Source organism: Antedon bifida, chromosome 3 (assembly GCF_963402885.1).
Source record: "Antedon bifida chromosome 3, ecAntBifi1.1, whole genome shotgun sequence".
NCBI lineage: Eukaryota > Metazoa > Echinodermata > Crinoidea > Comatulida > Antedonidae > Antedon > Antedon bifida.
Window position 1 is genome coordinate 8,151,533 of NC_136228.1, and position 13,424 is coordinate 8,164,956.

At 30.0% G+C, this 13,424-nt stretch overlaps 1 protein-coding gene and 1 long non-coding RNA gene across 2 annotated transcripts in view; one reads left to right on the plus strand and one right to left on the minus strand.

Annotated features, from left to right (window-relative positions):
• The window catches only part of LOC144838115 (uncharacterized), a 31,980-nt gene extending 27,496 nt beyond the window's left edge, over window positions 1-4,484 (minus strand). The window contains exon 1 of the mRNA XM_078693474.1: window positions 4,375-4,484. The gene's annotated coding sequence lies outside the window, so the exon portion shown is untranslated. The remainder of the gene's footprint in view (window positions 1-4,374) is intronic.
• Window positions 4,485-6,279: 1,795 nt separating this feature from the next.
• Window positions 6,280-7,293, plus strand: LOC144838622 (uncharacterized). Its single transcript, XR_013611673.1, has 2 exons — window positions 6,280-6,361; window positions 7,162-7,293. It is a non-coding gene; the product is annotated as an uncharacterized LOC144838622 (long non-coding RNA).
• Window positions 7,294-13,424: the final 6,131 nt, after the last annotated feature.

Here is a 13,424-nt window from a genome sequence, read left to right on the forward strand (position 1 = left end):
TTTTGTTGCCCCTCCTATTATTTTTGTTGAACCAATTAAATCTTGTTTTGTTACGGACGGACATAAACAATTCCTATATATTGTGTGTAATATGTCTGTCCGTAACATTTCTGTTACGGACGGACATACATTTTAATTGGGTTAAAAAAAATAACAAGAGGGCTTATAAAAATAATTTTATTTTTCTGTTACTGTCAAACCCAATGAGATAGTAAAATGTGTTTTTTAAATTTTATACTATTTTACAGGATCATTAAAAAACTTATTTACATTTTTTATGTTACGGACAGACATTTTAGCATTAGTTAGTAATCAACTAAGAATTTGAGTCAATAAACATCAGTTTTTGAAATTTTTTTCAGTTTTTCAAGTAATTTATCTGTAAGTTATGAGGGTTTTAACCTATATTAATTGAAAATTCGTTCGTAACGCTCAGATTTTATACCCCTTATTAAAAAATGGTACATTTCTCAAATATGAAGCGATATTTTTTCCTCCCGTTGTTAGTTTTAGTAACCTGAAGTATTATTTAACATTATTATAACCATTAAATATATGTTATAATTATTTAAAATTTTTGCTTTAGTGCTACACTTAAATGGAACACTCGGGACAATATAAATAAATTGATTTTATCAAGGTTATATTTAGTTGGGAATTGGTCCATTAATGGACGGCACCATGATAAATTAAGTGCATACATGTTTTAGAGAAATGGCGTGTATATTGCACATACTTTTGAAAGCCTAACAAATACGCATAGTACAGTATATATATAATAATATGCTGGATTATGTTGTAAAACCTCTCTAAGTGCTGATCATACAGTAGAAACTGAGGGGGAAAAAACTAAACCCAAACCAAAGTATGGGGATACGCCCTTTTCGGTGCGGTAATCAGGGTCCGGTCTAATTTGAATGCTGGTGAGCACTAGTTGTGGTTCGGTCATCCCGGACTCTGGAGTACAGTGCCTCCTACCCTTGTAAAGAAACTGAAACTCAAAGTGAATAGGTTTACTGTATTCTTAAGTTAGGGAAGACAGAAAGTTTGTTTCCCTGTTCACACTTATAAATATTGTACTTTGATTGATGTATTATATTTTCTTATGTATTTTTTAAAAAATAATGGGCGCATGAGATTACTATACCTCCATCTGGTTCGGGATTTATGTTTGAAATAATTCAGTACAGTATGGTCGCCAATTGCATTCTCGATTGACGCTGATCTTCTGTCCATTGTATTGTATATTACATACTCAATCGATGTTGCTAGCGGAGAAATTCCCAAGGATTGCTGAACGTAGCGTTTGCCAGTTTGGTCAAATTGGTCTAAAAAACGTTAGTACCGGACTTGTGGTTTAGGAGGAGATAGAGGAACAAATTTTGCCTTAGTGCTATTATTTATTATATATATTTCAGGAATCGAAATTAAAAAGTAAAAAATACTTTTCTTATATTTATAAAAATCACTAAACACATAAAACATTACACAACTTTTGACCATAGACTGCAGCATAAATAGACATTCCTTTAATAAGGTTATACTCCGATATCAGAGATTTCTGTTCTGTTACTGTTTCAGTTTTATTTGACGCCTAGATTCTTTCATTTTGTAACTACAGTATATTATTTATTATAGCTCAGACGTGTTATTCACTGTATCATCTTTTCCAGGCAAAAATTCATATCACAATAATAACTACTGTAGCAATATTGCTTCAATTAATATTCTTTACACTGTAAATAATAATTACATGCATGTATATCATTAATATGTATCCTACCATCATACATGTTTACAAACACTGTTGCCTGCTGTTTCATTCATCGGCCGTTTAATACTATATGAAATGATCTTTTATTTATCCATATTTGAATAGACTAGGCATCTTTTATAACAATGAAGAAAACATCGAGAAGACCAACAAATTGGATGAACCAAATAAATAAAGATTTAAAAGGAAAAAAATGTAGATAATAACATTATAACAAACCATCCTGCCCTAAACAGAAAATAGGAAACAAATCATGGACAGAATCATGACGGAATGACAGAAAATGTTTTAATTCTTTAATAAAATAATGCTGGATCACCAGTTTATAAATAATTATGAAAGTTACTATAAACTTACATGGTTGCACTGAATCTACAGTATAGTTTTTGCTTAATATGGTATTATGGTAATTCACGTTTTAAAGATAGACTTTTCCTTAATAAAATAGTTAAACAAGGCAGTAGAATAGTAGGCTCTGAACAAATCAACCAATTTTATATAAGGAATTAGTAATTAAAAAATTGAAAATTATTTTAAAAGACCACACTCACCCTCTGCACTATAAATTTACAGACAGACTCCTTCAAAGAAAAATTAAAACAAATAGATATGGCAATTCATTCGTCCCTGCTGCAATACGATTTGATAATGAATGACATGTGCTAGTTTTATTTATTGTAGTATTTTAATTGACATTTTAGGATTTTATGTTTATTTTTATATCGTAATTTATATATTTTATGTACTGTATCCATTTTATATTTGTATGTATTTTGAAAAGGCCAACAGAGTTTCCCCATGGGGATAATAAAGTTTTAATTGAATTAAATTGAATATCAAGATTATTATGGAATATACCTCATAAAAAAAAGTAAGTTTTAATCTAAAAAGCCACTTTGTTTTTCTACCTGGATGAGCCAACTTATTTTTTCTACCTGGCCTAGCACATAACGCTACTGTACATCAATAGACTTCCACTGCCTATATCTTTATTGTAATGCAAAGTGCCAACTCCCTTTTTACTGCGTTCTGTTAGTTACATCAGTCATGCGTGCTATGTTATTTAATCGAAAATTGAACTCTGCGTTAATTCATTTTAAATCAATTCTATAAAGAAACTGAAACCAAAAGGTTATGCTAATAGACACAATATACAGTAAACATTGTTATTAGTCCTATTGTAATAATAGACAGCGCACTCTACAGGTCGGTTATCAATCACGCATTATTCACCAGCCTAGGGCCTCACTCAATTTCAAAGCATCAAGCTTGAATATGAAACCAAATAATAAGCTAACCCCTATTGTTGTATTCAGTACTTACACAGCATCTAGCTTGAATATGAAACCAAATAATAAGCTGAAACCTATTGTTGTATTCAGTACTTAGTTACACAGCATCTAGTTTGAATATGAAACCAAATAATAAGCTAAAACGTATTGTTGTATTCTGTACTTTTGAGTTACACAGCATCTCCGATAAGTAAACATATTTTAGGCTCAGACTCTGTTTACAACAGCGTAACCCTGAAAAACTCAACTGCGGGCGATAATGATAAAATTCGCTGCAAAAATAAAAATCTTGACCTGAACATTATAGTCCACTAAACTGACTACTTTTACATGGTATGCCTGAATCACCTAGAGAAGATACTGATTTAATTGCCTCTAAAATTACAGACAGTATTGAACTAAGCAATCTTGATCGAATCCATCGCCTAGGTAAAAGGAAATTAGACGTAACAAAATCAAAACCACGACCGATTATCATCAAATTCATGTCGTACCGCTCCCGCTCTTTAAAAACAAAAAAATGCTTAAATAAATTTTTTTGAATTGAATCCAACTAAAATATTAACCTATTGGAAACATATCTGTTAAATATATAGCAATTAAATCTATTATCTAAAGTAAAAATATATTTATAATTAATGCTCTATGGTAATATTGTCTATTGAAAAAAACTAAGCCATGAAATACACTATTTCTAGCCAAAACAGCAACAGCCGTAAAGAAAAAAAAAACAACATACTACAATACTTGCTGCAAGTACATAGTTACCAACTTGGAAGATCTGAACTGCATGATAGACTCCTCCACTTGGCATAGGGGCACCTAGAGCCCCGTCATGGCTCAGGGACAAACTCTTGGCGCCTGGGGCTCGTCAGACGAATCTGGTATGTTTAGGCGGTTTTAGAATGTTTACTTATGGAATGTTATCAGATTAAAAATATATTGTATTTTTAGAATATTTTTGTTGAGTATGTCACATACAGTGCACTTTGACCAAAAATTGGATCGAAAACAAATTATTGGATGGAAGTAAATGGGTTTTTGGTTAAATCTAACAGTTTTTTTTACGGAAGTGATTGGCCTATTCAATGTCTGTCTTTACTAATCTTCATTTTTCATTAGTGTTTTTGGAGGACAATACATATTTAATAGTTGAAAATATATAAATAGATTTTATCAAGGCTATATTTAGTTGGCATTAGTAACATAATGGTTAAACTATTATTGCCTACTGCCATATCATAAGTAGATATTAATTTAAGCTGATATTTTTGTAATTTAAATACATAGTATAAAAACAGTACTTACAGTGAAATTAATCTACAGAATATTAGAAACTTCCAGTAAAAAGAATATCATTCTTGCAATACTTTGTAGGTTTTCCTTTAAAACAGATCTATTAAACTCTATAGTATAAGCCACTTTCCCCCGCTCACAAGCCAGGCAATCTACAGTATAAACGCTGCTCTAAACAGTGGTACTGTACATTTCTATTGGTGTTTATTGTCATGCAAAGTGACAACAGAATTTACGATATCATACGACTTCAAAAACCATTCTTGCATGGCTACATTCTGTATGTACAGAAATTTAAGCTGTGTTTATTCATTTTCCAATGAACAAAGGTAAAGTAGAGCAGACAGAATGTATTGTTGTGTAACTAACAGCTCTGTCACAGGTTTCATCTCCGTCACATGGATATTTTATCCTTTTAAATCCTAAAATATTTCAGTAATGAACGCAATTATGTGGTATAATTGAAATATAAACAATATTCTTCTACTATGTCAATGGTTAGTAATATTAGTTCAACAGAATTTTGTAAAACATCAATGATGTTATAATTCCTAACCCGTTATTTTTTCTACCTTTGTATATTCCATAAATGTGATGGATGACAGCAACATGGAACCATGTATTTATAAATACGAATAAAATACGAAATATATAATAAAGATTGTGCCAAACATACGCTTGCCATGTAATACATCTTCATTATCTGAATAAACTTTTAAAATTTTAAAAATGCAAGTTTTAAAATCGATTTTTTATAAACCTGAAATTAGACACTTACTGAAGAATGACCCATATGGCAAATTTATGCTAGTAAACAATACAGTAACTTGTTAGGCCTACAAGTGTCTTATTAATACCTGTATGTTTTTTGCATTATTTGTATTGTACATAAACTACAGTAGGCATATTATTTGATCTTCAGATTATAAAGAATAACTAGGCCTACAGTAGGATGCTTAGACTGTATAAATGCTTTGACTGTATAAATGCTTTGTTGGGCATCACTAGCTTACTTAATTAATTGATACAAATTAAAACTTTGCTGTAATAGAAATGATTTTCATGTGATGGTGAAAATATAGTCTAGTTCACAATACGAGACAGATTTCACCTTAACTAACTTAACAAATAGGCTTATTTAGAATAAAATAATTTAGTTAATAGAAATATATAGAAATTGATGTATAGGATAAAGATTATGAAGGATACACTCTTTTAAGAATTTGCTTGACATATATAGGCCTAGGAAAAACTGTCAGCGAAAGTTGAAGTTTTGGAATTTAGGCCTACTATAATTTTCAAAACTGCATTAGTGCCCAATTGGTCTACAGGTTAAGTAGTTAGTTGTGTATTGTTCGGGTGGTAGACTGGAATTAAGTCTTCTTCAGCAGTACACTGTAGTTAGTGGGCCACACCATGTGGAAGAAAACAAATTATTTCAACACCAGGTTGTGTTTGAGAAAACTGAAACACAACCACTTCCAGCCTACTAAAACAATAAGTCTAACTACTAGGCCCAACTAACTAGTCATGGAGGAAAGAAACTTTTAGAGACGGCAACTTTGTGATAAAAGTATACATATACCTGAAATTGATGAATTGCAGCCAATAAAAAATGGCGACACTCTAGTACGTTTCATTTCAGGTATATTATGTAGTTGTTTTTTGATAACAGAGAACTATCACTTATGCCATCCTCGTATATAATTAATTTCGTACGGAAAATACATTTAATTTATTATATCATTAGGTAGAGTATCATTCTTATAATTAATTATCAGTAGTATATATAATTTTTTAAATGTTAGGGATATATTTTAAAATAACTATAAATAGATATATAATTACACAAACACGAGATGTTCTTTTCTGCCTGAAACCTAGGCCCAAGCTAGGCGCGGCCTCCTCCTCCTCTGCTCTCACTTCGTTCGTTTCGCTACCTGATCCGTGCAGGCCTAGGCCTAGGCCAGACTGGATATTAAGATTGCAAGCCAAAAAGGTAGATTTAGAAGCATATTATTGATTACCCATCGTAAGTGTCACCCTTAACAGATAGTTAAGCTATGTTTGTAGGTCATAGCTTATTTTAGACAATATTTTAGCCTCCAAAAAGGGCAGATTAGGCCTAGAGCCTAGGCCTATATAGCCTAGGCCTGGCCCTAGCCTTATTAGGCTAGCCTAGGCCTAGCTAGGCTAGCATCTCTCTACTCTAGCTAGTAGCCTAGGTAGGCCTAGTATTACTAGGCCTATAGCCTAGGCTAGGCCTACTACTAGGGCTAGGCCTAGCCTAGTCTAGCTAGTAGGCCTAGGCCTAGCTAGTAGGCTACTACTAGGCCTAGTACTAGGCCTACTACTACTACTACTAGCTAGAGGCTAGGCCCACCTGGTTAGGCCCTACTAGGGAACTGGCTAGGCTAGGCCTACTTACTAGCTAGTAAGTAGCTAGGCCTAGCCTAGGCTAGCCTAACTAGCTAGCTCTATGTATTCTAGTTAGGGCCTAGGCCTAGACTAGTTTATTAGGCCTTAGTTTAGGCTGATTATTTTAGTTAAATAAATAGGCATATAACCAGGCTCAGTCTAAACACTCTAGGCCTATCTATATGAGACCTGTGCTATTAATTATAGGACTAGGCCTAGGGCCTTGCTAGCTAGCCAGCAGAATGGTATAGAGAGGCATAGGCCTAGCTAGGGATAGGCTGGGGGGTCATAGACAGCCTATCTATATAAAATATTAGTGTGTAAGTAAGTTGATTTCATTGCTAATGGCAAGGTATTACTGTTAGGCCTGTTTATTTTCAGGTTGAAAGCAATGGATAAAGAGAGATTCAATTCTACAACAAAAGAGACAAAAGTCAAACTCAAACTGATAATTAACAATGTTTCCAGTTAATTAATGTTAATTATTTTAATAGATTGTAGTGACCCTAACTACCTTACTGTTTGTGTATGGCTGTAATATTATATTAAATGTCATCACAATTAGTAAGGTTGTGAGGCTTCACAATTTCAAACAACTCTTCTTGTGTCTCTTCTTCATGTGGATGGATTAAAAAATACTGTGAGTATTGTACAGAAGAACAAACTCTTTATATGAATATATCATCATCAATCACAATATCAAATATGATCAATGTAGTCAAAATTTGATAACGTAGCATGCATCTTATAATATCTACATCATCAATAATTAATATTAGTACTCTACATCACATTGTTGGATATGATCAGTGTAGTCATAATTTGATAACTGAGCACGCATCTTTTAATATCTACATCATCAATAATTAATATTAATACTCTACATCACATTGTTGGATATGATCAGTGTAGTCATAATTTTATAACTGAGCACGCATCTTTAAATATCTAAATCATCAATAATTAATATTAATAATCTATATCACATTGTTGGATATGATCTGTGTAGTCATAATTTAATAACTGAGCATGCATCTTTTAATATCTACCTCATCAATAATTAATATTAATAATCTATATCACATTGTTGGATATGATCAGTGTAGTCATAATTTTGATAACTGAGCACGCATCTTTGAATATCTACCTCATCAACAATTATTATTAATAATCTATATCACATTGATGAATATTATAAGTGTAGTCATAATTTGATAACTGAGCACGCATCTTTTAATATCTACCTCATCAATAATTAATATTAATATCATATATCACATTGTTAGATGTGATCAGTGTAGTCAGAATTTGATAACTGAGCACGCATCTTTTAATATCTACCTCATCAATAATTAATATTAATAATCTATATCACATTGTTCGATATGATCAGTGTAGTCATAATTTGATAACTGAGCACGCATCTTTAAATATCTACCTCATCAATAATTATTATTAATATCATATATCACATTGTTAGATGTGATCAGTGTAGTCAGAATTTGATAACTGAGCACGCATCTTTTAATATCTACCTCATCAATAATTATTATTAATATCTTATATCACATTGTTCGATATGATCAGTGTAGTCAGAATTTGATAACTGAGCACGCATCTTTTAATATCTACCTCATCAATAATTATTATTAATAATCTATATCACATTGTTGGATATGATCAGTGTAGTCATAATTTGATAACTGAGCACGCATCTTTTAATATCTACCTTATCAATAACTATTAATAATATCCTATATCACAATGTTGGATATGATCAGTGTAGTCATAATTTTATAACTGAGCACCCATCTTTTAATATCTACCTCATCAATAATTAATATTAATAATCTATATCACATTGTTCGATATGATCAGTGTAGTCATAATTTGATAACTGAGCACGCATCTTTAAATATCTACCTCATCAATAATTATTATTAATATCATATATCACATTGTTAGATGTGATCAGTGTAGTCAGAATTTGATAACTGAGCACGCATCTTTTAATATCTACCTCATCAATAATTATTATTAATAATCTATATCACATTGTTGGATATGATCAGTGTAGTCATAATTTGATAACTGAGCACGCATCTTTTAATATCTACCTTATCAATAACTATTAATAATATCCTATATCACAATGTTGGATATGATCAGTGTAGTCATAATTTTATAACTGAGCACCCATCTTTCAATATCTATTTCATCAATAATTATTATTAATAATCTATATCACTTTGTTGGATATGATCAGTGTAGTCATAATTTGATAACTGAGCAAAACTCTTTTAACATAGATACATCATCATTAATTAATATTAATAATCTCTATCATACTGTCGGATATGATCTGTTTAGTTTTTTAATATCTACCTTATCAATAACTATTAATAATATCCTATATCACAATGTTGGATATGATAAGTGTAGTCATAATTTTATAACTGAGCACCCATCTTTCAATATCTACCTCATCATTAATTAATATTAATAATCTATATCACACCGTTGGATATGATCTGTTTAGTTTTTTAATATATACCTTATCAATAATTATTATTAATAATCTATATCACATTGTTCGATATGATCAGTGTAGTCATAATTTGATAACTGAGCACGCATCTTTTAATACCTACCTCATCAATAATTAATATTAATATCATATATCACATTGTTAGATGTGATCAGTGTAGTCAGAATTTGATAACTGAGAACGCATCTTTTAATATCTACCTCATCAATAATTATTATTAATAATCTATATCACATTGTTAGATGTGATCAGTGTAGTCATAATTTGATAACTGAGCACGCATCTTTCAATATCTACCTCATCAATAATTAATATTAATAATCTATATCACATTGTTCGATATGATCAGTGTAGTCATAATTTGATAACTGAGCACGCATCTTTAAATATCTACCTCATCAATAATTAATATTAATAATCTATATCACATTGTTCGATATGATCAGTGTAGTCATAATTTGATAACCGAGCACGCATATTTTAATATCTACCTCATCAATAATTAATATTAATAATCTATATCACATTGTTCGATATGATCAGTGTAGTCATAATTTGATAACTGAGCATGCATCTTTTAATATCTACCTCATCAATAATTATTATTAATAATCTATATCACTTTGTTGGATATGATCAGTGTAGTCATAATTTGATAACCGAGCACGCATATTTTAATATCTACCTCATCAATAATTAATATTAATAATCTATATCACATTGTTCGATATGATCAGTGTAGTCATAATTTGATAACTGAGCATGCATCTTTTAATATCTACCTCATCAATAATTAATATTAATAATCTATATCACATTGTTCGATATGATCAGTGTAGTCATAATTTGATAACTGAGCATGCATCTTTTAATATCTACCTCATCAATAATTATTATTAATAATCTATATCACTTTGTTGGATATGATCAGTGTAGTCATAATTTGATAACCGAGCACGCATATTTTAATATCTACCTCATCAATAATTAATATTAATAATCTATATCACATTGTTCGATATGATCAGTGTAGTCATAATTTGATAACTGAGCATGCATCTTTTAATATCTACCTCATCAGTAATTATTATTAATAATCTATATCACTTTGTTGGATATGATCAGTGTAGTCATAATTTGATAACTGAGCAAAAATCTTTTAATATAGATACATCATCATTAATTAATATTAATAATCTTTATCATACTGTTGGATATGATCTGTTTAGTTTTTTAATATCTACCTTATCAATAACTATTAATAATATCCTATATCACAATGTTGGATATGATCAGTGTAGTCATAGTTTGATAACTGAGCATACATCTTTAAATATCTGCCTCATCAATAATTAATATTGATAATCTATATCACACTGTTGGATATGATCAGTGTAGTCAAAATTTGATAACTGAGCACGCATCTTTTAATATCTACCTCATCAATAAGTAATATTAATAATCTATATCACATTGTTCGATATGATCAGTGTAGTCATAATTTGATAACTGAGCATGCATCTTTTAATATCTACCTTATCAATGACTATTAATAATATCCTATATCACAATGTTGGATATGATCAGTGTAGTCATAGTTTTATAACTGAGCACACATATTCTAATATCTACCTCAACAATAATTAATATTAATTGTCTATATACCAATATCGAATATGATCAGTGTAGGCCTAGTCATTTGATAACTGAGCATGCATCATTTTATATCTGCTTCAAATATTAATATTGTCTTAATATATTAAGTGGTTTGAAGGATGTTTGCAGATGGCCTTTTTTGCATTGTAAAGTTTACACTTTAAAATCTGTCAATTTATCCCAAAAGGTCAAACTTTGACCTATTTTAATAAAATTATTTCATAAGTTGTCTTCTTTTATAGTTTTAGTAGTGATAATCAATATTAAGTGGTTTGGACGATGTTTGTGGGGTGTTTTTATAAAGTTTGCATTAAGTTTACATAGTAAAATCTGTTAATTTATCCAAAAGTGTCATTTTTCACTCTAAAAAAATCAAACTTAGAGCTATTTCAATAAAGTGATTTCAAAAATTGTCTTCTTTTATAGTTCTAGTAATGATATAATCAATATTAAGTGGTTTGAATGATGTTTGTGGGGTGTTTTTTTTAAAGTTTGCATTAAAGTATATGCAATTTATGGTAAAATATGTCAATTTATCAAAAATTGACATTTTTTATCCAAAAAAAGTCAAACCTAGAGCTATTTTAATAAAATGATTTCATAAATTGTCTTATTTTATAGTTCTAGTAGTGATATAATCAATATTAAGTGGTTTGAATGATGTTTGTGGGGTGTTTTTTTTAAGTTTGCATTAAGTTTACGCAGTTTAAATGGTAAAATCTGTAAATTTATCCAAAATTGACATTTTTCACCCTAAAAAATCAAACTTAGAGCTATTTCAATAAAATTATTTCATAAATTGTCCTCTTTTATAGTTCTAGCAGTGGTATAATCAATATTAAGTGGTTTGGATGATGTTTGTGGGGTGTTTTTTTAAAGTTTGCACAGTTTACATGGTAAAATCTGTCAATTTATCCAAAAATTACATTTTCACTCCAAAAAAGTCAAACCTAGAGCTATTTCAATAAAATTATTTCATAAATTGTCTTCTTTTATAGTTCTAGTAGTAGTATAATCAGTATTCAATTGTTTGAATGATGTTTGTGGGGTATTTTTTAAAGTTTGCATTACGTTTGCGCAGTTTACATGGTAAAATCTATCTATTTATCCAAAATTGACATTTTTCACCCTAAAAAATCAAACCTCAGAGCTATTTCAATAAAATTATTTCATAAATTGTCCTCTTTTATAGTTCTAGCAGTGGTATAATCAATATTAAGTGGTTTGGATGATGTTTGTGGGGTGTTTTTTTAAAGTTTGCATTAAGTTTACGCAGTTTAAATGGTAAAATTTGTAAATCTATCCAAAATTGACATTTTTCACCCTAAAAAGTCAAACTTAGAGCTATTTCAATAAATTGATTTAAAAAATGTTCTTCTTTTACAGTTCTAGTAGTGATATAATCAATATTAAGTGGTTTGAATGATGTTTGTGGGGTGTTTTTTTTAAGTTTGCATTAAGTTTATTCAGTTTACTTGGTAAAATCTGTAAATTTATCCAAAATTGACATTTTTCACCCTAAAAAATCAAACCTAGAGCTATTTCAATAAAATTATTTCATAAATTGTCCTCTTTTATAGTTCTAGCAGTGGTATAATCAATATTAAGTGGTTTGGATGATATTTGTGGGGTGTTTTTTTAAAGTTTGCACAGTTTACATGGTAAAATCTGTCAATTTATTCAAAATTGACATTTTTCACCCTAAAAAGTCAAACTTAGAGCTATTTCAATAAAATTATTTCATAAATTGTCCTCTTTTATAGTTCTAGCAGTGGTATAATCAATATTAAGTGGTTTGAATGATGTTTGTGGGATTTTTGTTTAAAGTTTGCATTAAGTTACACATGGTAAAATCTGTCAATTTATCCAAAATCATTTTAAAACACAAACTAGGTCAGAAGCTTGTAAAAAGTGAAAGAAGTCATTATATTTTAATATTGTTTGGTCTACCCATAGTTATAGGTAATAAAGATGCCTATCATAGTCAAATGGCAATAACTGATTAGCCGAGACCAATGACAAACAACTCCTACTTAAAATTCCCTACTTATACAGTACAGCAGCTTTTTGATTGGCTGCAAGTTTAGTTTTCTGTTCGTTCATCAGAAATGGTACAACTAATTATTAATCAATAAGATTACTGGATTCTTTAGTATTTCTGACACATTTCCTTTTTAATTGAATTATTAATGTAATGGAAATTCGTCATAGGCCTATTATAGCAACATATCATTTCTGGAAGAGTATTATTACGGTCTGTATAGATCGATGTTAAAACACACATTATTCATTCACTGCACATTTATTCTGTTAAGAAGAACTGGGACCTTCAATAGAAGCCAAAGCATGTCTCATGATAGCCCCTACAATACATATGAAACATAAAAAGATATGGAATATTTTTATTTTTACAACGGCACACGTTCATCATAAACGATGC